Genomic DNA, 21,520 nt, shown 5'->3' with positions numbered 1-21,520 from the left:
GTCATCATTCAAACATCTACTGCTATGGTAAGTTTACTTGCACATACTTTTACAATACATAAATGTTCGGCAGATATGTTATGTTGTGAAAATTAATTGCAATTCATTCCATAAAATGTTATTCTGAGTTTCATGACAATCAGTATAGTTTGGCTATATGAAAACAGAAAACTAATTAAAACTAAAAACTAATGAACATTACTTTCAGTTTCAGGATGACACAGCACTAAACATAATTTCGTATATTGGACTTACCCTGTCAGTCATCTGCCTGATTCTTTCAATCCTGACATTTTTACTGTGTCAGTCCATAAGAAATGCAAACACAACAATGCTCATCAACCTCTGCATTTGTCTGCTTATAGCAGATGTTGTGTTCCTTTTTGGCATCTCCCAAACGGATTCTCAGGTAGAATTATTCATTACAGACTTAATTTATTTAAATGAACAATTTACTGGAGAGAATTTTAAAAATGTCAGCCATTGTAAGTTGTTTTCTATCATGAGACTGTTTATGACCCTGTTATTCACAAAACTGATTTATGTCTTAAACATCTTCAACAACATTAATGTACATTATATTGTGGATTGAAATGCATGTGCTTCATATGGGCTAGAGGAGCTGAAAAACATACTGTCTGAGAGCATCTGAGAGTACTGATTGAGAAAGTACAACCGCAATCCAAACAGTATGCCTTGTCTAAGAAATAATATTAATAAATTACCGTATATGATGTTTTATCAGGAAATTCCTAGCCGACAGCTGACTTTTACATCACTAGTGAATTCAGCTTCAGAGCTGAAGAACCAGGATTCAGAGTAACAAATTAATACATTAAAATTAGATAAAACCAATTAGTAGGATTTAAATGTACTTGATATTCTCAGTGCACTTTATGTATGTTGGCCTCATTCCATCATCCTATCTGCTGTTTTTCTCATCTTGTTTTGCTCCACCACTGATTTTATCTGCAATCTGAAGGATGCCGACAAGCAGCACATTGCTCTGGAAGCCCACTTATCATAGCCTACTTTATGATATTACCCTAATATTTATAGGAGTTATTGTAGAAGAGAATGAGTTAGTGAAATAGCATATACAATGATGCATATAACCTTGAACACATTTTCTTAGCTTAAACCATCCATCCATCCACAATCTTTTTTTACCCATTTTTACACACTGTTTGGGGTGTCACTTCAAAATTGCTTACACTGTAGATGATCTAAACATGGTTCATGCAATCATGTAACAGGAGTTATGCAGTCTATTTCATAAGCAGTTTTATTCTGAAGATGTCTTGTTACTGGGGACAGAGGAAAACAGTATATCTTTTGTTAAACAGTTTTTCCTGTGTTCTTGTTTGGTGTATTTTGAATATTTTACAAGTTAGCCATTGGAATTCAGCTTTGTGTTTGATTGCATTTTCTTAGAGGAACAATATCTTGTAAGCTAAAACTGACCAGTCTGTCCAAATGCAGGTCCATGATATGAAAAAGGAAACTGTTACTGTAGACTGCACCCACCCATGATATGCACATAGAAACACGCACACACACACACACACACACACACACACACACACACACACACACACACACACACACACACACACACACACACACACACACACACACACACACACACACACAAACACCAACTGTAGCTTTTATGATCCTATTTTATCCACTCCATCTTATTTGACTGATATATACTGAGCCACCTATCAGATCTGATCCAGCCTTGCTAGTGATCCTTGTCTTAAGCTCCTTCAAAATGATTTTTTCCTCCCATAATCCTGCTGTGCACTACCTGGCCTTATATTTCTTTTGCTGCCATTAATGTTAAGATGGTCCTCAGCATCTTCTAGCTAAGTCCTCCGTATTTCACAGTAATGTTGTTGACTAGCTCTGCTTTCTTCAGAGATTTATTCCATTAGATACAAACGTATTTATATCACCGTGTTTATCTTTTCCCCTTTCCTTTACTATTAGCAACATTTTCCATCAGCTTCTTTGTGACATTTTAGCAAGAAGCCTGATGCCTTTATTTTGTCCTCCTCTTACTGTCTTAAAAAATTATTATTATTATTTTTTTATTTATTCACATTTGTTGACCAAGAAAGTCCAACTGGGTCAGGACCCATTTTCAGCGGATACCCGGGGAGAAAAGCTACATCAAAAAATAACAAACAGTAGAGATTATACAATTTTAGCAAACATTACATTTTCTTAATAACAGTTACAGGCATATATAGATAACAAGTTGAGAAAAACTTACTTTTTTTTTTTTATGATATCTAGGCCAATACAGTGCTGAGTAAGCAAACATTAATTTCTCAGCCAGAATACAGAAATTAAGTAAAACGTATTCTTTGGCCTAGTACAGATTATCATATAGGTGAAAATTGCAGTTTAATGTACAATATAACTGGTTAGACTAGCAAGAGTGGGAGTTATGGATGCAATGTTAAAGCAGAGCAAGGTATCAATTTTAGTAGATGGGCTTTATTGTTAATGAGGAAAAAGAACTGGCAGAGGTGGTACAGAGAGAGGGAAGACAAAGACTGTGTGGGTTAATGATAGAAATAAGGAGGATTAAGAGAAGATGGGAGAAAGACTGGGAGATAGATAAGAGTATAATTTATGCTGCTAAGTAAGGAAGGACTGTATGAGACAAGGAGGGGATGTAGCAGTGGTAGATATTTAGCAAAAATATGAGAGATGGTTTAATAAGAGAAGAGATTAGTCCAGAAAGAGGGAAGGTGTTTATGAGTGAGCTATGGTGATGTTCAGGAAAGTCATCCAAGAAGCTGGAAGGTAGGGATAGGAAGGAGAAGATACATTGGTTACCAAGGTAATATGATAGAAAGATAGTGATGTGGGGAAAAAGCAGGAAAATGATAGTGAAAGTCAAGGAGATAGATTTTAAATGGGAGTTATTATTTAAGAGCATGGGCAGATGTGAGTATTGAGATAGTGATTTTTTAATGCAAGTTTATAGGTTCATAGGTTCATACTAGGCTATCTACCCTAGGGCATTTATAAGCATAGCCAGAGTATGTTTGGCTTTCACCACCCCTTTTAAATTAATTTTGCTATGCCCTTTTTTGAGGTTAGTATACTGTGCCTCTGTCTAACAGTGACACAGAAGTGATACCCGGGGTAAACCTACGATCTCCCATCCACTCATCAAGATTCCTCTTGAAGAGAGTCAATGAGGGACTCTGCCTAATCTGGACTGGGATTTTATTCCAGAGTGAAGGGAGCCTCTGGGTTATGAATCTGTCCCTCCAGCATGTCCTATTTATTTCAGTGCTGAGGTTTAAGTCCCTCGAGCTCGTAGCTCGAGGGGATTTGGATTTTCTGAGGTGCAGCATGTCATTTATTCCAGGTTGGACATGGCTTTATACGTCAGGCACAGATCGCCTCTGAGCAGGCGGTATGCCACTGAGTAGAGCTGGAGTTTCTTTAACCGGGCAGCATATGGCATCTGTTTGAGCCCTTTGATCCTCTTGGTGAGGTACTTTTGGGGTCTTTCCAGTTGCTGCAGGTGTCTGGTAAGGTACATCCCAAAAGAGGCATTGTACTCAATTATGGGCCTGATGAGGGATGAGTAAAGAGGCACGATGACCTCCCCTGATCTAGATGTGAATCCCTTCATGATTAAGTGGGCTATATAAAATGTTTTTCTAACCACTTTGGCCACGTGGTTGTCAAATGAGAGATTGCTATCAACTTGGGTCCCCAGGTCCCTAATTACTTCTTCTGTACTTAATGGATTACCACCTATGTGGTAATTTGTGGGCACTTTGTTTTTGCCAAAGGGGATGACTATACACTTTTTGGTGTTTAGCTTGAGGCCATGGCTCTGGCACCATTTGTCTGTTTCTATGAGGCCCTTTTGGAGGATGCTTGTGTCGGCTGGAGAGTCGATTATGGCACCCAGTTTGCAGTCATCTGCGAACTTGGTCAGCCACAGTCCTTCCATGTTGGCCTGTACCTCCGAGAAATATATACTAAACAAGAGAGGTCCCAGGACTGAGTCTTGTGGGATGCCACTTGTAACTGGTTTGGAGTCTGACATGGCTCCAGCAATTCTAACCATGTGGGTTCTGTCCTTGAGCCAGTCTGCAACCCATCTAGTGATATAGGGGTTTATATTTAAGCTGGTGAGCTTATCTATAATGCCCGAGTGGGGTATTGTATTGAAGGCTTTTGCGAGGTCCAGGTAGGCTGTGTGGACCACCTTCCCATTGTCAATGGCCTTGGTGACTGTTTCAAAGAAATCAACCAGGTTTAAGAGGCAGGATCTGCCCTTAACAAAGCCGAACTGGGTAGGATCCATTGTCTGTAGGTCCCCAATATCTTTATTTATGAGGTCCATGATGATCCTTTCCATAGCTTTGCAGACCAAGCTAGTCAGGCTTATGGGGCGATAGTTTCCTGAATCCGTTGAGGCACCACCTTTGTGGAGAGGGACCACTGTTGCTGTACGCCACTCTTTGGGTACATATCCTGTAGTAAGGCTGAAATTGAACAGTAGTTTTATGTTTGGGTTTAGCTCCTTTTGGATTTCATGTAGGACGCAGCCCGGGACACCGTCTGGTCTCATTGATGCTGTGTTTTTTTGCTTTGGAGAAAGCAGCTGTTACCTGAGCATCTGAGATGTCAGGGGGGCAGCACCCTGCTGGGATAGATATTTGCCCTTTTGGTGGGGCGGGGGGGGGGGAAGTTTGCGCTGAACCTGTCAGCTAGGATGTTGGCAATGTCTGTGGGTTCGGTGTATTTTTTGTCATTTTGGACTAATTCTGAGCATATCTGGGAATTCCCACCCAGGTTCCTAACATAACTAAAGAAAGCCTTGTGATTATCCTTAGTGTCCCATGCAATTTTTCTCTCGAAGCTGGCCTTAGACGATTTTATGAGTGCCCGTAGTTTTTTGCTAATACTGATCAGAGATGCCTTCCCTTTTTGGGATTTTGCTCTATCATGTAGTAGCTTCTTCTTTCTATTGTACAGTTTGTTTATGGCTGGGGTCCACCAGACAGGACGTCTGCCTTTGGAGGATTGGGTCTTGGTTTTATTTGGGATTGCATGATCCATGCATTCCTGAAGATGTTCATAGAATGCGTTTATAAAGGATTCTGCGGTCTGGGCCATATTTTCCACAGGCCCGGGGGCTTTGAAGGATTCCACCTCAGTTTTGAGGAGTGTGAAATTTACTTTAGCGAAGTTTTTCACTGTGGTTTTTAGGGCAGGGGGTGGAGTCGGGATGTGAATATCCAGTGAGATTAGTTTATGGTCTGATCTTACCAGTGAGGGATACACTTCTGGTCTGGAGCATAGAGTCCCCATGTTGGTGATGATCAGGTCCAGTATGTTTTCCCCTCTTGTGGGAGTGGTAACAAGTTGTTCCATAGCATTTGAGTTTATAAATTCTAGGAACCTTTGGGCTAGGGTGATGGAGCTAGAGTAATGCTCCCAGTCTATGTTTGGGTAGTTGAAGTTGCCCTGTATAATGGTGTTTGGAGAGACCTTCATATTTTCCAGTGTTCTCAGGAAGGCCGAGTGGGGTTCCTGGGTTTGGGAGGGTGGTCTGTAGCAGGCTATAAACTGGAAGGCAGTTTTACCCACTGTTAGTTGCACATGGATAGTCTCTGATGCTTCATGCTGTGCCACCAACCTGAAGGTGTGGGTATCTTTGACGAATATTGATACTCCCCCTACTTTTGTGGTTCGGTCCAAGTTTTGGGGCCGAAAAGCATGGTATGAGGTATAACCTGGTAGTGCTGGGGTGCTCTCGGGAGCCTTGAACCAGGTTTCTGTTACTGCACAGATATCGATGTTCTCCATGCTAATGAGAGTTTCGAGTGCGTGCATCTTGAGGTTTAGACTTCTGGCGTTGAGTAGCATTACTCTTAGTTTCTTATCCCTTGTGATACCTATGGAGGTGGGTTTGTCTTTTGAGCCTTGCCTAAAAAAGGCACTATGGGGGTAGCAAGAGCCCTTGCCAATATCCAAAAGCCCAGGGTGACAGGTGCAAGCCGTCCCTAGCTAAGCATCGTGGCTTGTCGAGCATGTCATCCCAGGCTGACAGGCATTGATCCCCTTTGAATGACACCAACACTTAAGCCAATTGTTGAAATTGATCATCTTGTCTTCATATTGTGGCATCATTCTTGGTGAGGGTAAGATGCTACTCAAGGTCAGGGTCATACCGGCCTGGGCTACATGCTCAGAGAGCTCCTCTATGTCTCTTTTCATGTAGTCCAGGGAGGTACGTCTCAGGTCATTCACACCAGCATGGACAATGACTGAGTCATATTTGTACTTGCCTTGGAGTGACCTGAGTGCTTGTGTTATGTGGCGGATCCTAGTGCCCGACAGGCAGCTCACCGTGACCTTCTCCTTGTTCAGTCTGGTGAGCGGGACGTCAGTGTGCCTGACGATAGAGTCACCTATTACAAGTGTATCAGGTGTGTTGTTTATCCTTAAGGGCTGTGACTGTTCGGCACACTGGCTTTGTGAGCTATGTGTTGCACATGTTTTGTTTTGGGGTAGCGGTTGCTTGGGTGTCTGCTTTGGAGGTCTCTGCTGCTTAGGCAGATTTTTATTTAGAGCCTCCGAGTATGTTTTTGTGTGTTTATGTGTTTGGTTTGCTGTCGTGGTAGGTCTATGTGAGACTGGAATTATAGTGAGTGTGGTTTCCTTCTCCTCCTGACTGGTTTTGCCAGTACTGAGTTGAGAGAGCTTAGCCTCCAGTATGGCTATATGGTTGCATCTCTCACATGTGTTGGAATTTGTTGGGAGGAGGAGAGGGTTGTCTGTGTACATGAGGCAGTTGTAACATTGCCTCAAGATTCCCAGATTCACCAGCTGGACCGGAGAGGAGATTGACAACTGACTTTTGGACATGCTAGAATAGTATTGGGAATTCATTTATAATTGAAAAAAAAGGGCCAATGGGGAATGAGGTACTCAAGGGGAGTTTGTGAGGGTGTAGTGATTTTAATATTTTAGTGCTGACTTATATAATTGCTTTAGTGAGCAAGTGCCAGGTAACTTAAATGCAATGTGTTACAGGTAACTTAAATGCAAAAATGACAAACAGTAACTTTCTTTCAAGTGAAACAAGGAAATAAGTACAGTAAGCAATGCAGATATCACTAGGGATCCACAGAAGCGCTGAAAAGCCGCGTTTTAGGTGGAATTAGTGTTTCAGGGCAATAACAAGTAAACAAACAACAAGCATACAAATAAAGCTAGATTCAGCAGGCCTGGATCTAGTCTATGCTACAGCAAACAAGGTGTACCAATTTCAGTAAGAAACAGTTTAGATATGCAGGCACTATAAGCCTTTAACCAGAAATTCCCAGCTCAGAAGGGCAGAGTCCAGCCTCTCCTTCCACAAGAGTGCAGACCACAAACCTTCTTAATGTAAAATAACTGGCCTGAAGCCCAAGTGCTTAAACCAGAACTAATACACTTTTAGAATAACAGACAATGAGCCCTCAATCAGCAGTTCACAACGTAGAAGGTTGTAAGCTACCTGTCCTGCCACCACAGTGCAGGCCACAAACCTTCCTAATGTAAAACAACTGGCCTGAAGCCCAAGTGCTTAATCCAAAAGACTTAGAATGATAGCTACACTTTAATCAAGTTACTACCAAGCAGTAATAAATACAATTGAATACTTTAAAGAATGCCTGGATTAATGCTCAAATTATACAAACAAAGCTAGATTCAGCAGGCCTGGATCTAGTCTATGCTACAGCAAACAAGGTGTACCACTTTCAGTAAGAAGCAGTTCAAATATGCAGGCACTATAAGCCTTTAACCAGAAATTCCCAGCTCAGAAGGGAAGAGTCCAGCCTTTCCTCCCACAAGAGTGCAGACCACGAACCCTTCTAATGTAAAATAACTGGCCTGAAGCCCAAGTGCTTAAACCAGAATTAATACACTTTTAGAATAACAGACACTGAGCCCTCAATCAGCAGGTATTGAATGATTCTATGGCAGTGATGGTAGAAGGCAAGGTGTTCCATAACTTTGCAGAGGTGTATGAGTATAGGCTGTCCCCGGTTCTTTTTTTAGTTTTGTAGACATTTATTTGCTGTTTGTTTGTGGAACAGAGGTTTCAGACTTGGGTACAGGGCTGTAAGATAGGTTTTAGGGAAGGGCAGCTGTCAGGTCTGTAAAAAATTTTATGGGCAAGAGATAGTTGTGTATAAGTAAGGTAATGAGGGAATTCAAGCCAGTTTAGTTTGTTAAGGACCTGACAATGGTGAGTGTGGTTAGCTGCACCAGTTGCAAATTTAGTGATTTCATAATAATGTAATTGGAGCTTGTTCTTTAGAGATGTGTGCAGGTTGGTAAAGATGGGGTCCCTCTACAAGAGGGAAGGAAGTAGGAAGGAGTTGGCCAGAGTTTTTTTTTTTTTTGGTGTGGCTATCGAAATGTTTGTCTATAGAGTTTTCTAAGTTTAAAGTGTGTTTTTGACTGTGTTGAGTATGTGTTGTTCAAAGTTAAGTTTGTCATCAGTTATGATACCTAACAGTTTAGCCTGAGTTACAATTTCTGTTTGAGTTTTATTTTGAGAATACATTTTGAAATCACGTCAGTGGTTTTGGTAAGAATAGTAATAGCTTGGTTTTATTAGGGTTGAGTAGTAGCTGCACCTCATTTAGACAGGTTTCAGTAGAGGTAAAGCCATGTTGTGTAATTTTTAAGAGATGTTGAGGGTTATTTTAGAGGAGGAGATAATAGCGGAGTCATCAGCATATTGGACGAGTGTACTTTGGACAGAGGCAGTATGAACGTTGTTAATGAATATATTGAACAGTACAAGACCAAGAATAGATCCTTGAGGGACTCCTATACTATTGACCTGGTATTCAGATAGACTAATTTGCCATCTAACACATTGTTGTCTATTTTTTAGGTAATTTGAGAACCATTTTTGTGTAGATTGTGAACATTCTAGGGAAGAGAGTTGATGTGACATGGTGTTGAAGGTCTTGGATAAATCTAGTACGATTACTGGTGTTAAGTGACCAGCATCTGTAGCCTTGACACTGTGTCAGTGAAGGATTGTAGTGTGGTGGTCATACTATGTGCTGGCCAAAAGTCATGCTGAGATGGTTTCATAAGTTGTGTCTGTATACACTTTCAAGTAATTTAGATAATGGGGAGAGAATGGAGATGGGTCAGTAATTGGATAGTTCATTACATCTTCCTCCTTTGTATAAGAGGATTATGATGGATTTTTTCCAGAGTGTGGTGGGGATGTTAAATTCTATGATGCATCTATTAATTAAAATACTGACTGGGTAGGCAATTGCCTCAGGAGTGAGTTTTAAGTATTCAGATGGGAGTTTGTCAGCTGAGAGAGAACAGAGTTTCTCTTTGTTAAGAAGTTTATGAGTGAGGTGGGTACAGATTGTAGAGAGAAAGTGATATCTGAAGGTCTAGCTTTGGAGTTTAGATAAGGAGGGGAGGAATTTATGCTAGTGTTAGTATTAGCAGCTTTTCATTGGTTTAGGTTTTTCATATGGCTAAGAGTTTAGGTTAGGTATCAGGTTATTTACAAGTTTTAATATACTATCAATAAAGTGGGAGCTAAACATGTCAGCAATTTGAGATGGTTCTTTATCAAGGGCAGGGATGGATTTTGTATAATTTCTGAGATACGTAGTGTAGAGATAAACTTCCAGAATTTTCAAAGGTTATTAGTTTGGTAGGATAATTGTTGGGAGAAATAGTTTTTCTTGTGTCAGCAATTAGTAGCTTTTTTTGCCTTATTGCAAGGTTACTTGTATTTCATTTGGTGAGTTTCATTCTTGTTTTTATGACATTCTTTCCAGGCTCTACCTCTAGCTATTAGAACTTGTTTTGTGGCTTTTGTTAGCTAGGGCACATGATTTATTTTTGCCATTTTTGTTCTGAGGGGAGTTAAGCTATTGAGGGTGTCTAGGAAAACATTGTTGAAGTGAGTTAAAGCATCTTCTAGTGGCAGTGTTTTTAATGGGGACCAATTTATAGCTTTTAAAATACTATTAAATAGTTGCTGATTGAATTGGATAAGTTTCTGGATGTCCTATAAGTGTGTGGTTTGGGATCATGAAGAGGGGCTCTATAGGTATATACTGGTAAGTGATCACTTAGGGTATTTGGAAGAGTGCTTGAGCTGTAGTATTTATGGGGATCATTTACTAGGATCCAGTCTAAGGTTGCACATGGTTGATTGTTGTTTAGAATTCTGGTAAGGCTAGAGATAAGTTGTGTAAATCCATGGAGGTATTTACTGTTAGTAGGTGAATCAGTGACTAGATTTAGCCAGTTAATATTCATGTCTTCCATAATAATAGTTTCTTTTGACATACTGTCAGTGGTCCAGGCAAGAAAGTCTTCCAGAGTTGGGATGTTATGGCCTGGTAGATTACTCCAATACAAATTCGTTTAGTTATTAATTTAATTGATGGGAGGAGAGGAGAAAAGGAGCATTGGATTGTTGGAGAGTGGATTTATTACTAAGGTGTTATGGTTAATTAGGGCTACACCACTCCTTTTTAAGGGTTCTGTCATTCCTTAAGATATTATATCCATGAGGTAGCAATTTGGTGTCATGAATATGTCCTTTAAGACATTTTTTGGTAACTGCTACCATATCTGGGAAATAGTGTGGTAGCCATGAGTTAAATTCGATGATTTTATTGCATATACTAGATATATTCAATGTTATTAGCACAATATTTTTAGAGGAGGTGGATTGGTGGGACGTGGTTGGCTGTGTTGGTCTGGAATTTGGATTAATGTCTCCATATTGGGAAAGTATGAGAAGATGGGTTAAGAGGTGATAGAGAAAGCTAGCTTTATTAGTGTGCCTATAGTCTGTATACAGTACAAGTTTGGTTTTGATTGATATAGGAAGCCATTGGACTTTAGTTAAGTGAATATTATTAAATTCAAATAGGGAGGATGTTATACTAGAGATGCAGTTATTATGGACATGAAGTGGTAGGGACTAGGTAGATGTTTTTATAGGTGCAGGTGTTATGATGTATGTCAGAGACGTGGCATATAACAGTAAGCCTAATGAAGTGAGTAGAAGTATTAAGAACATGATATGGTGTGAGAGAGAAGGCATGGTGTAGGTTTAGAAAATAAAGACTAAGGTATGGAGACAGCAATGGTGAATGAAGGAGGAAAGAGTTATTACGAGATTAAAATTATGTATGGTATAATAGAAGGAGATTGTAGGTTGAAAGTTTTGAAAAACTGTTGTGGGAACATGAGGAAAATATCTGTTGAGTAGGTGTTAATGACTTAAGTTAAGTGATAAAGAGTTTATTGGATGTTGTCAGCAAATGGGTGGAGTTAAGGTAACTATAAATGTAATTGTATGGGGGTGGGTTTGAATGGAGGTAGGGTAGGGGAACAGAGTGAGTCTGAGCAGAACTGGGGTGAATGGAGCAGGCTGGACTCAATTCACAAGAGTGTAGGCCACTGAAACAATCAGTAAGCCACTATGTTTTTATATTTTTCTGTTGTGCACTATCCTTAATATGGTTTCAAGATCAATTTTACAGATGAGAGAGAAAAATAAATACCAGATGCTGCTTACAGAATTATTTTAAACTGGTGACTAATCAGTTACTTAGTAGTACAACTGTTTGGGGGTTGGGGCAAGAATCAAATAATTACAAAGTGGGAGAGAGAAGAAATAAAAGAAAACACAGTGCCACCAAATGGAGCAGGAACCAGTAACACTATGCTAAAAGTCAGTAGGAGAAAGGTATAACTAGAACAAAAAAGGGAGGCAGGTTGGACCCAGTGATGTGTTATGAATGACTGCACAAACAACAGAGTAGCAAACAACTGTGTTATATTGCATTAAACATACATAGAAAAGTTTGAGGGTCTTTTCCCGTGAGGAGTCTACAGTAACAGTATGTTGGGTCTTGAGTTAATGGCCAGTTACAGTTAGTAAGAGACAAGACTGAGCTTAACATCTAAAATAAAAAGAGGAGGAGAACAGCTATATGAGTCTGGTGAAAAAAAGCCTGCTATGGTTTAACTAGTTTACTCTAAAAACAGAGTAGTAGGAAAGGTATACAAGAGTTAGTAAGAAAAAAATAAAGATGTTCATCATTTTCACTACCCAGGACATAACAGGCAGCTTCAAAAATCTCTAGCTCCCTCTAATACCTTCATTCTGATTACTCAGCCCTGTGAAGGGAAATCAGTAGTCAGAGTAAAGCTTTCTTTACTACTTTCTTGCTTCCACATGAAGTAGCAACTCACAGGAAAAGCATCTGGCTTATAGCCTCATTTCTGGCAGTTACATACCCAGAGGGGACCCTCTACACACATTTCTTTCTTTTACAAAGAAGTATTTTAATTTGTGGCTTTAAATGGTATTTCACATTTAAGAACTCAAGCTTACTTTTGCATATCAGATGTTTCTGTTTAGGGACTGCTATTTTTAGTGCATACCTAATTTGGGCGCTATTTTGTATGAAAAGTGCACTGCTTGTGTAAACTTTAACTTTTTTTAGAAAGCATAGCGATGTAAAGTGTTTTGAACAGGCTGTGATGGCTCCTCTTTACCCCAGACAAGTAATCAAGGAGCTTCAGTCATCAGCACTGACACTGGTGAGAAGCAGTCACTAAAACAGGGATGGATTTACACAGTATTTCAAATGCAGCTCTCTGCATCCAACACAGTTTCCCCAAGAGCATCCAGGGAACATGCTTCACTGGGACTGGACTCTCTGTCTCTCCAGATACCAAACAAGACCCGCCTTGGAGCATTGTGTCCCAGTTCCAAGTATCTGGCACACACAAAGAGTTTTTGCACACACACACACACACACACACACACACACACACACACACACACACACACACACACACACACACACACACACACACACACACACACACATTTGTAAATGGCTGACACAGATTCACAAGCTGTATCCCCTATCTCCAGATTACAGAGTAGCTGCCACCAGCCAAATACTCTAAGGTTCTTACAAGGGGTAACCAATAATACTGTATCAAATTAATATTGATATGAATGGTAGAGTGTAACTGAAGCAGTAGAGCTTTTCAGAGTGGCCAAAGTGACATTGAAATAAGCACAGGTACTCTCACAATACTAAAATTATTCACTAAAAGACTAGCCACAAAGAAAATTATAAAAATATTTAAAACTGGACAATAAAAATAGAAAACAGGAAAATACTTAATAATTAGTTACAATAAACATCAGATTTTTCAGTCACAGGAAGTATAAAATAACACAGTTGGATAGAATCTCACGTACAAAAAAGAAACAATACTAGGCTATTCTTGCAGTACTTTTCCTAAGTAAACTAAAGAGAAACTGTCCCTAGTTAACTCACTTAATATCACAAAACAAGATGTAATGCTGAGATGCTCACTTCCACAAGGCAAGATGAAATACTCCACACACTGAATGGTACAACTAACAACTACTAGCAACTATTACAACAACTGAATGACAAGTGAACTGTGATAAATGACATAGATCTTTTATCTCAGATGCCAAAGAAAAACAAAAACAAACTGCTGCTGCCAGAATTCCATCCTTCAGCTGGTTATCAAATTACATTACATCTAGTCACATGACTCTAGCACAGTTCACATTCAGAACTCTGTTAAGATTCTATTGCTGGGTTTTTAACTTGAGGAAATTTTACAAACAAATTTTTAATACAAGCATCTGTAGAAATCAATTTAACAGTCAAATGACATAAGATTATTTACAAATCTTCAGCCAGCTGTGTTAGCATATGCCACACATGCACTATCTTACTTCTGCTGATACAGCTGGCAATACCCCACAATGTCACAGCTCAATCACCCCTTTGAAGACTCAAGATAGTTTTTCAAGTGACCCTGAAAAAAGCATTGTTTGAGAGAAAGGGGCCTGTCTGGTAACTCATCAAACTATACCCTGTCTTGCGAATCCATCCCCATTGGGATTTCTGTAATCTGGACTGGCTAATACATGGGGTCCTCCCAAAGCCCCATTATGCTTGTAGAATGCCTGCTCTCAGACTGGGGTCCACACACCTTATCTGGCCTGTTTTTCCTTGTCAGGTCTGTGATGGGGGCAGCTATTGTACTATAATTGGGAACAATCTTTCTATAGTACCTCACTGTCACCAAGAATGTCCTGACTTGCTTTTTGGTAACAGGGTCAGGCCACACCTAAATAGCTTCCAATTTGGCAGGTTCTGGCCTGAACGTACCACTCCCTGCTCTATTTCCCAGGTAGGAGACCTCTGTCATACTCACCTGGCACTTACTGGGCTTAATGATCAACCCTGCCCTTTGCAGTCTGCCTAGGATCTCCCTGACATGCTGAGGCTTCTTTGCTTTAACACAGTACAATTTGTAGTCCTGCCTCCTGATTAGCAGGTTTACCATGTAATTAACAATACTGACCTTCCTTACCACTTTGAATGGTCCCTCCCAAACGTCTTGCAGCTTACTGTGTCTGACACGAATGAACAACATAACCAGCTGTCCCACAACATACTCTTGGGCTCCAGAATTCCTGTCATACTAGATCTTTTTCTGATGTTGGACTCCAGCTGGGTTCTCCAGGGCCAAACTCATGAGCTCCCTAAGCCTTGTCCTGAGGTTTAGGACATTTGCCACAACAGATTCCTTGAGGGATTCACAGTCATTCACCCACCCGCTCATCACAAATTAAATCTAAAGTTCTTCTCACCTTATGCCCATATAGTAACTCGAGAGTGAAAAAACTGTGGATTCCTGGGGTACCGCTCTATATGCATTCAGCAGATGGGGCAAATATTTGCCCCACTCTCTCCTAAAGTTGTCTGCAAATGCCCATAGTATGGTCCTTAGTGTAGAGTATAACCTACACAAGACCCATAGCTACCATATCTGAAATGGCTTCTCAATCACAGGCAAAGGCATCAATGGAGCCTTGAACTTGTCCCCCTGCATTGCCTACCTTGTGGCACTGCTCACAGGTCCTGCAGAAAGTACAGTTGTGTACACTTACCATAAATGTAGATGTTTGAGTGTATTCACTGTTGCAGTCATTACATTTGGGTAATCTGCTTGCAGGTTGCCCTAAGTCAGCCTGATTCACAAAGTCTTGGGTCCTTCGTCGGTTGCTGTCCCTTCTTCCATGATGTCAGGTCATCAGGGGTATAAAACATGCAGCCAACGCCATTACATCAGTTTTTCTTGCCCCAGATGTCAGGTGCCCCCCTAATGGGGAGCAAATAAACATAAAAACTCAAAGGTATACCGCCAACAAAAAGCAAATACACCAAAAAGGATTTTAAGCATAGTAAAGGAAAGTAGAGGTATAGCCAGAAGAAGTTAGGGGGCTGGAGGGAGGGTAATCAGGACTGCAACAGTGAATACACTCAAACATCTACATTTATGGTAGGTGCACACAACTGTACTATGTTCTTTGTGTTTCACTGTTGCAGTCATTACATTTGGGTAGATTTCCAATGCTATGGTTGGGAGGAGGCATTTATATAACATTAGGGCCAGCTATAAGGCCCTGCAAGACAACAGTGGCAAAGCCAGCTCTGGATTTAGAGAAAATTGGCAAATGATAATGCTTGGTGAAAGTATGTACAGAACTCCAGGTAGCAGCTTCTAGGATGTCCCTGGTAAGAACACCTCTGAAAAAGGCTGCAGAAGTAAATGCAGCCCTGGTGGAGTGAGATCTGATCCCGTGGGGGATAAGTTTTCCATGGGGCTTATAGCAGAAATTAATGCAATGGCTTATCCATTTAGAAATGGTTTGTTTTGAAATAGCCTTCCCCTCTACCCCTGCAGCAAATGCTACCAACAGTTGTTCAGATTTTCTTCAAGGTTTAGTCCTGTCCAAGTAGAATCTAAGTTGTCTGTGCACATCCAAGGAATGTAGAATCCATTCCCCTTTGTTCTGTGGATTGGGAAAGAAGGTTAGCAAATGAATGGACTGATTAAGAGCCACACTGGATACCACCTTGGACATGAAGGATGGACTGGTCCTGAGTGACACCCTGCCCATATGAAAGATGATGAAAGGCTCCACTGCCATAAGGGCCTGCAATTCAGATATGCTTCTAGCTGAAGTTTTTTGCTAAAAGTAAAGCTGTTTTCCAAGAAAGAAATCATAAGTCCACAGTAGCAGCTGGCTCAAAAGGAGGTAGAGTGAGTTTCTCCAATACAAGGTTAAGGCCCCAGGCAGGGGTTGGAGCTCTCCTGGGTGGTCTCAAGTTTTTGGCCCCTCTGAGGTACTGCTTGAGCAGAGGATGAGAGAAGAGGGGAGGTTCTGTGTTATAATGAGCTGAAATGGCTGAGGTGTGGATTTTAATGGAGGAAAAAGACAGGCCCTTGTGAAGCATTTCAGTTAAGTATTGCAAAATCTGAGGTAAATTGGGCGCTGCTGTGCTCATCCCTTGAGATTGGTTCCAGGCACAGAATCTTCTCCATTTTTCAGCATAAGATTTTCTAGTTCTAGGCCTCCTTGCCTCTAAGATGACATCCATCACAGGTTTGCTGAGGGATGATAAGGGTGAGTTTAAGTAATTAGCCAGGCTGCAAGGTTCAATGTTGGAAGCTGAGGGTGCAGAATCTGGTTCTCCTGCTGAGACATCAGGGAAGGGTTCTGAGGCAGGTGCCATGGAGATAACTGCGACACACTGCGCAGGAGGGGGTACCAGTGTTGGTGCGGCCAGTCTGCAGCAATCAAAATCATCCTTGGTTTGTCCTGTTTGACTTTTAGTAGAACTTTGGAGAGCAGAGGCAGTGGGGGAAGGCATAGACTGATAGGTTTTTCCAGCTGAAGAAAAGAGCATCCACTTTCCAGGCTTGTTTGTGGGGAGTCCTTGTGCAAAACTTGTCTAATTGGTAGTTCTGGGGGGAGGCAAATAGGTCTATGTCTGGGCTCCCTCATTCACTTGTCAACATGTAGAAAATCCTTGGTTCCAGTTTCCACTTCTGTGGGTCCATGAGGTTTCTGCTTAGTCCATCTGCCAGCATATTTAATTTTTCTGGCAAGAATTGAGCTTGTAAGTGCACTTGGTAGCTCAAGGCTGTGTTTGATGGCTAGACTGCAGAGGCGGTAGGAATGTGTACCCCCCTGCTTGCTTATGTATCACATAACCGTGGTGTTGTCCGTCTTTACCATTAGTTGTCCTGGAAGAATGTAGTCCTTGAAGGCTGTCAGAGCATTCTGTACAGCTAACATTTCTTTTTGATTGATATGTAGGTGCATTTGACTTGGGTTCCATTTGCCCTGAATGCACTTCCCTGCCAGGTGAGTCCCCCATGCATAGTCTGATGCATCTGTTGTTAGGGTTTGGGCAGCAGGGGGTAGTGTGAATGGTAGTCCCTTGTTTTGGTGGCAGGCCTCTGCCCATCAGAGGAACTCTAGGCATAGGAAAGGTATGATAGGAATCATTGTTTCTAGGCTGTGAGAATGTTGACTCCATAGGCTTTTTAGATACTACTGTAGTTTCCTCATATGCAGTCTTGCATATGATATTAGAAGAATGCAGGAGGCCATGAACCCCAAGGCTTGCAGTATTTGTCTTGCAGATAGCAGGATTTTTGTGGCCACTTGTTTGAAATAGGTTATCAAATGAATTTGCTTTGCTGGCATGAGGTAAGCCATCTGAGAAGTTTTATTCAAGCTTGCTCCCAGGAATGTAATTTGTTGACATGGTACCAGCTGTGATTTCTTTTTGTTTATGGTGTACCCCAGACAAGTTATAACCCTTTTTACAAATGCCAGATGATTCAAAATATGCCCTGGCTTTCTGCCTGAATTAGACAATCGTCCAGGGATAGGTATATTTGAATACTTCTTTGCCTGCAAAATGCAATAACTGGAGCCAGGCACTTCGTGAATACTCTGGGCGCAGTAGACAAGCCAAAGGGCAGTGCAGAGAACTGATAATGCGAGTATCCTGCTTTGAAGCGTAGGTATCTTCTGCAAGATTCCCTGATTGGGATGTGCAAGTATGCTTCTTTTAAATCTAGTGTTGGCAACCAGGCGTCTTTACCTAGCATAGGTAGCAATTGGTGAAGAGTCAGCATCTTGAATTTTGGAATCTCCAGAAAGGTGTTTAGAGTAGACAGGTCCAGGATTGGACACCATGATTTGTCTTTTCTGGGTACCAGGAAAAGTCTGGAGTAGAAACCTTGCCCCTTTTCCTCTTCTGGTACCAGTTGAATAGCCCCCATGCTTAAGAGAGAAAGTACTTGTTTTTTAGCCTCTGCCCACTGATTTGGGGGCAGGTCCGGCCACCCATTTGGTGTTGGCAACGTGTGGAAATGAAATCTGTATCCCTGGGACACTATATTTAAAACCCATTTGTCCTGGGTTATGCGTTCCCAGTTCTTTGCATGAAGAGCAATCTTTCCCCCCAAAGGGGGTCAGAAGATAACTGCTTGGAAATTTTAAAAGGAAGTCATTGAGACTGTTTGCCATAGGGGGTGTCTTGTTATTCCGAGATTTGGAAGAGGAGGCCCCCCACTGCTTAGATCTGAGAGTCCCCTGGGACTGAAACCTGGGGTTTTTGCTGTGCCTGGGTTTGGCTTGAGAAGACCTGGAAGGGACTGGAAAGGACCAATTCTTAGTAGGCCAGTGCCTACTAAATCTAGGAGGTTGCACTTGTAAAAAGTCTTTAACAGTTTGCATAGATTTAGCTCTATCTTCCATATTTTTAAGAACTTCTTCAGCCTTGTTAACAAACAGGCGGTCCTGATTTAAAGGAGCATCCAACAATTTAGCTTTAACATGATCAGGCAAAGATTGCTCCTTAAGCCAAGCATGCCTTCTAAGCACAGACCCAGTAACAGCAGTCCTGCAAGAGGTCTCTAAAGAATCAAAACCACATTGCAAAGTATGTTTTCCAACTTGTTCAGCAGAATGCATTAAGTCCTGTAAATCTTTATTTTCCACACAGTCAGGAATCAACATCATTTTCTGTTTAAGCAGTCCAATGACATGTTGCTGATATTTTAACATATGAAATTGGCAGTTTAAAGCTCTGATTGCCAAGGATGCTGAAGTATAAACCTTTTTACCCCATCTATCCAGTGTCCTGGAGTCTCTATCAGAAGGGGTAGGATTTTTAGCAGTAGAAGCCTTAATGCCCTTGAGCCCCTGAGAAATAATCTCTGGATCTGCAATAGGATTTTTGAAAAGGAACTTGTGTGACTCAGGAACCCTGTAGTATCTGTCAGGTTTACTAGGAGCAGGAGACAGGGAAACAAGGGCCAAACTGGATTCCGAGAAAACATCATCAACAATGTCTAGTACAGGAGGAATAGCCAAAGGCCTATGCTGAGGTAGAAGAAGGAAATCCCTAAGCCTCTTTTTTGAATCAGAAAATTCCTGGCTTTCCCAGTGAAAATGCTCCCTTAAAGTATGCAAGGTTTCTCCCCAAAAGAAAAATCCTCTGGAGGGAAAGCAGAGGGAATAGAAACCTCTGCATCAGAATCCTCATAAGTAGGTAAGGACACATCCAGGTCATCAGAAGAGTCAGAAGAAACAGAATCCTGATCAGAAGATTCATAATCAAGCTCAGCCCTAGGCCTCTTGGCGGGGGTTGACTACCCCTGATTAGAGTTATTAGATCTTAAGCCATTTTTATCATTTGTTTTTTAGGCATAGGGGCCTGAGCATGAGGCCTGGGCATTGTTTTTTTTTAGATATGGATCGAGATTTAGGTCTTAGTAATGAAGGAGGCGTTGATTTAATATGCAAGTTCGTAGGCCTGAATACACCCTCAGAAGCCGGTGCCTGCACAGTGGCTCCAGACCTATCCAAGGTAGAGACATCCGCGGGTTCCATAGTTGAAGTATCTCGCAGCATACCGGACTCTGAATGGGTCTCAGTAGAGGCCTGCGAATCAGAAGTAGCAGGTATCAGGGTCTGCAAAAGCGCCTCACTGAGTACTGGTGAACTGGCGACTGGCTTAAGAGAAGTGTCGTCGGCAGTTTTGAACCTTGGCGGCCTGTCTCTGTCTTTATCTTTGCGTTTTTTCAGAATCCCGGTAGTCGGATGGCTAACCGACGACATTTCTGAATAATTAAACCGAGAACCGGAATATTTAGAGGCAAAAATATACCGATGATGGATAGTGTGCTGATTAAATAAAGCACAAAACCGACAGCAAGGTACGTTGTGGTCAGGGCCTAGGCAAGGAATACAGTACAAATGAAAATCTTTATGAGGTATTTGCTTTCCACAAGTAATGCAATTATTAACTTTTACTGACATCAGTAAGGAGCAAGAAAAAGTTTCCCCAATGGGGTACTTAGCTTTAAGTTGAAGACTTCAGTTCTAAAACTCGAAAACGAAAATTTCAGGAGTCGGCCGACCGGCACTGCGAAAGACTGGTGTAATGGTGTTGGCTGCATGTTTTATACCCCTGACGACCTGACGTCATGGAAGAAGGGACAGCAACCGATGCAGGACCCAAGACTTTGTTAATCAGGCTGACTGAGAGCAACCTGCAAGCAGATTACCCAAATGTAATAACTGCAACAGTGAAACATGAAGAACATCCCTGTTATATCCTTTGCAATCCCAGGCTAATAAAAGGTCTGTATAATACATCTCTTGGTATGCTTTATGCCCATATTACCTGCAAAATTAAGGTGATAGGCTGTGGCTAGAGGTGCCAGACAGTAGGCTCTGGGCACTATCAACTGATGTATCATCTCACCCTCTAGCCCTCCCTCAAGGGTCCACTCTATGTACAGTAACCCTTTGTTCCAGTATACAGACCCTCCTTTTATTTGTGGATCAGGTGCCTCCTTACCTATCTCCCTCAAGTCTTGTAATGTAGAATCCAAAAGCTGAGCCTGTCTCAGCTCTGTCTATGTAACCTCCCCCTGCTACCCTTCCACAGGAAGCCTAGTATCTTCTTACAGTGGTATCTCCCTGTCAGCCTGCATACTACCACTCACCTCTGTCCTTGCAGTCACCTTGTCCATGCGAACATCACTACCTACCAGCAACTGTGGTTCACTTTCAAGCTCACTGCTAGAAGGCAGCTCCCTCCCTGAAATAACTACATCACCAGCTACAGCTTCAGGCATGGGATCTGTCTGCCCCCCCAGGCTGCTAAGCCTAACTGCCTGACTCCAAGCCTTACTGCACATAACTGCATGCACACAAGGTACTACATTATCAAAATCATTCCCTGTTAAGACATATGCAGGGATATCCTCAAACACACTTACTTGTGTGTTCCCTTTTCCACCCTCCCAATCAAGGTGAACCCTAGCCAAAGGTATTTAGAGTGGGGTCCTTCCTAAAGGTTTAACTGGTGTGGACTGTTCAAGCAAGTACTGTTCTTCTTTAATCACTGAAGGCTTCACAATGGTTATGTCAAAAGCTGTTTCTTCCTTAGCAGTGACATGTCTTACATACTTACTCTGGTGACAGTTTTGTACCTGTGTTGTCTCCAGACAACTTACTACTGAC

This window comes from Protopterus annectens, chromosome 9.part0, assembly GCF_019279795.1.
Source record: "Protopterus annectens isolate FY-2018-M chromosome 9.part0, PAN1.0, whole genome shotgun sequence".
NCBI classification, from domain to species: domain Eukaryota; kingdom Metazoa; phylum Chordata; order Ceratodontiformes; family Protopteridae; genus Protopterus; species Protopterus annectens.
The sequence above is the reverse complement of the archived record's forward strand: the minus strand, read 5'-3'. Positions refer to the sequence as shown.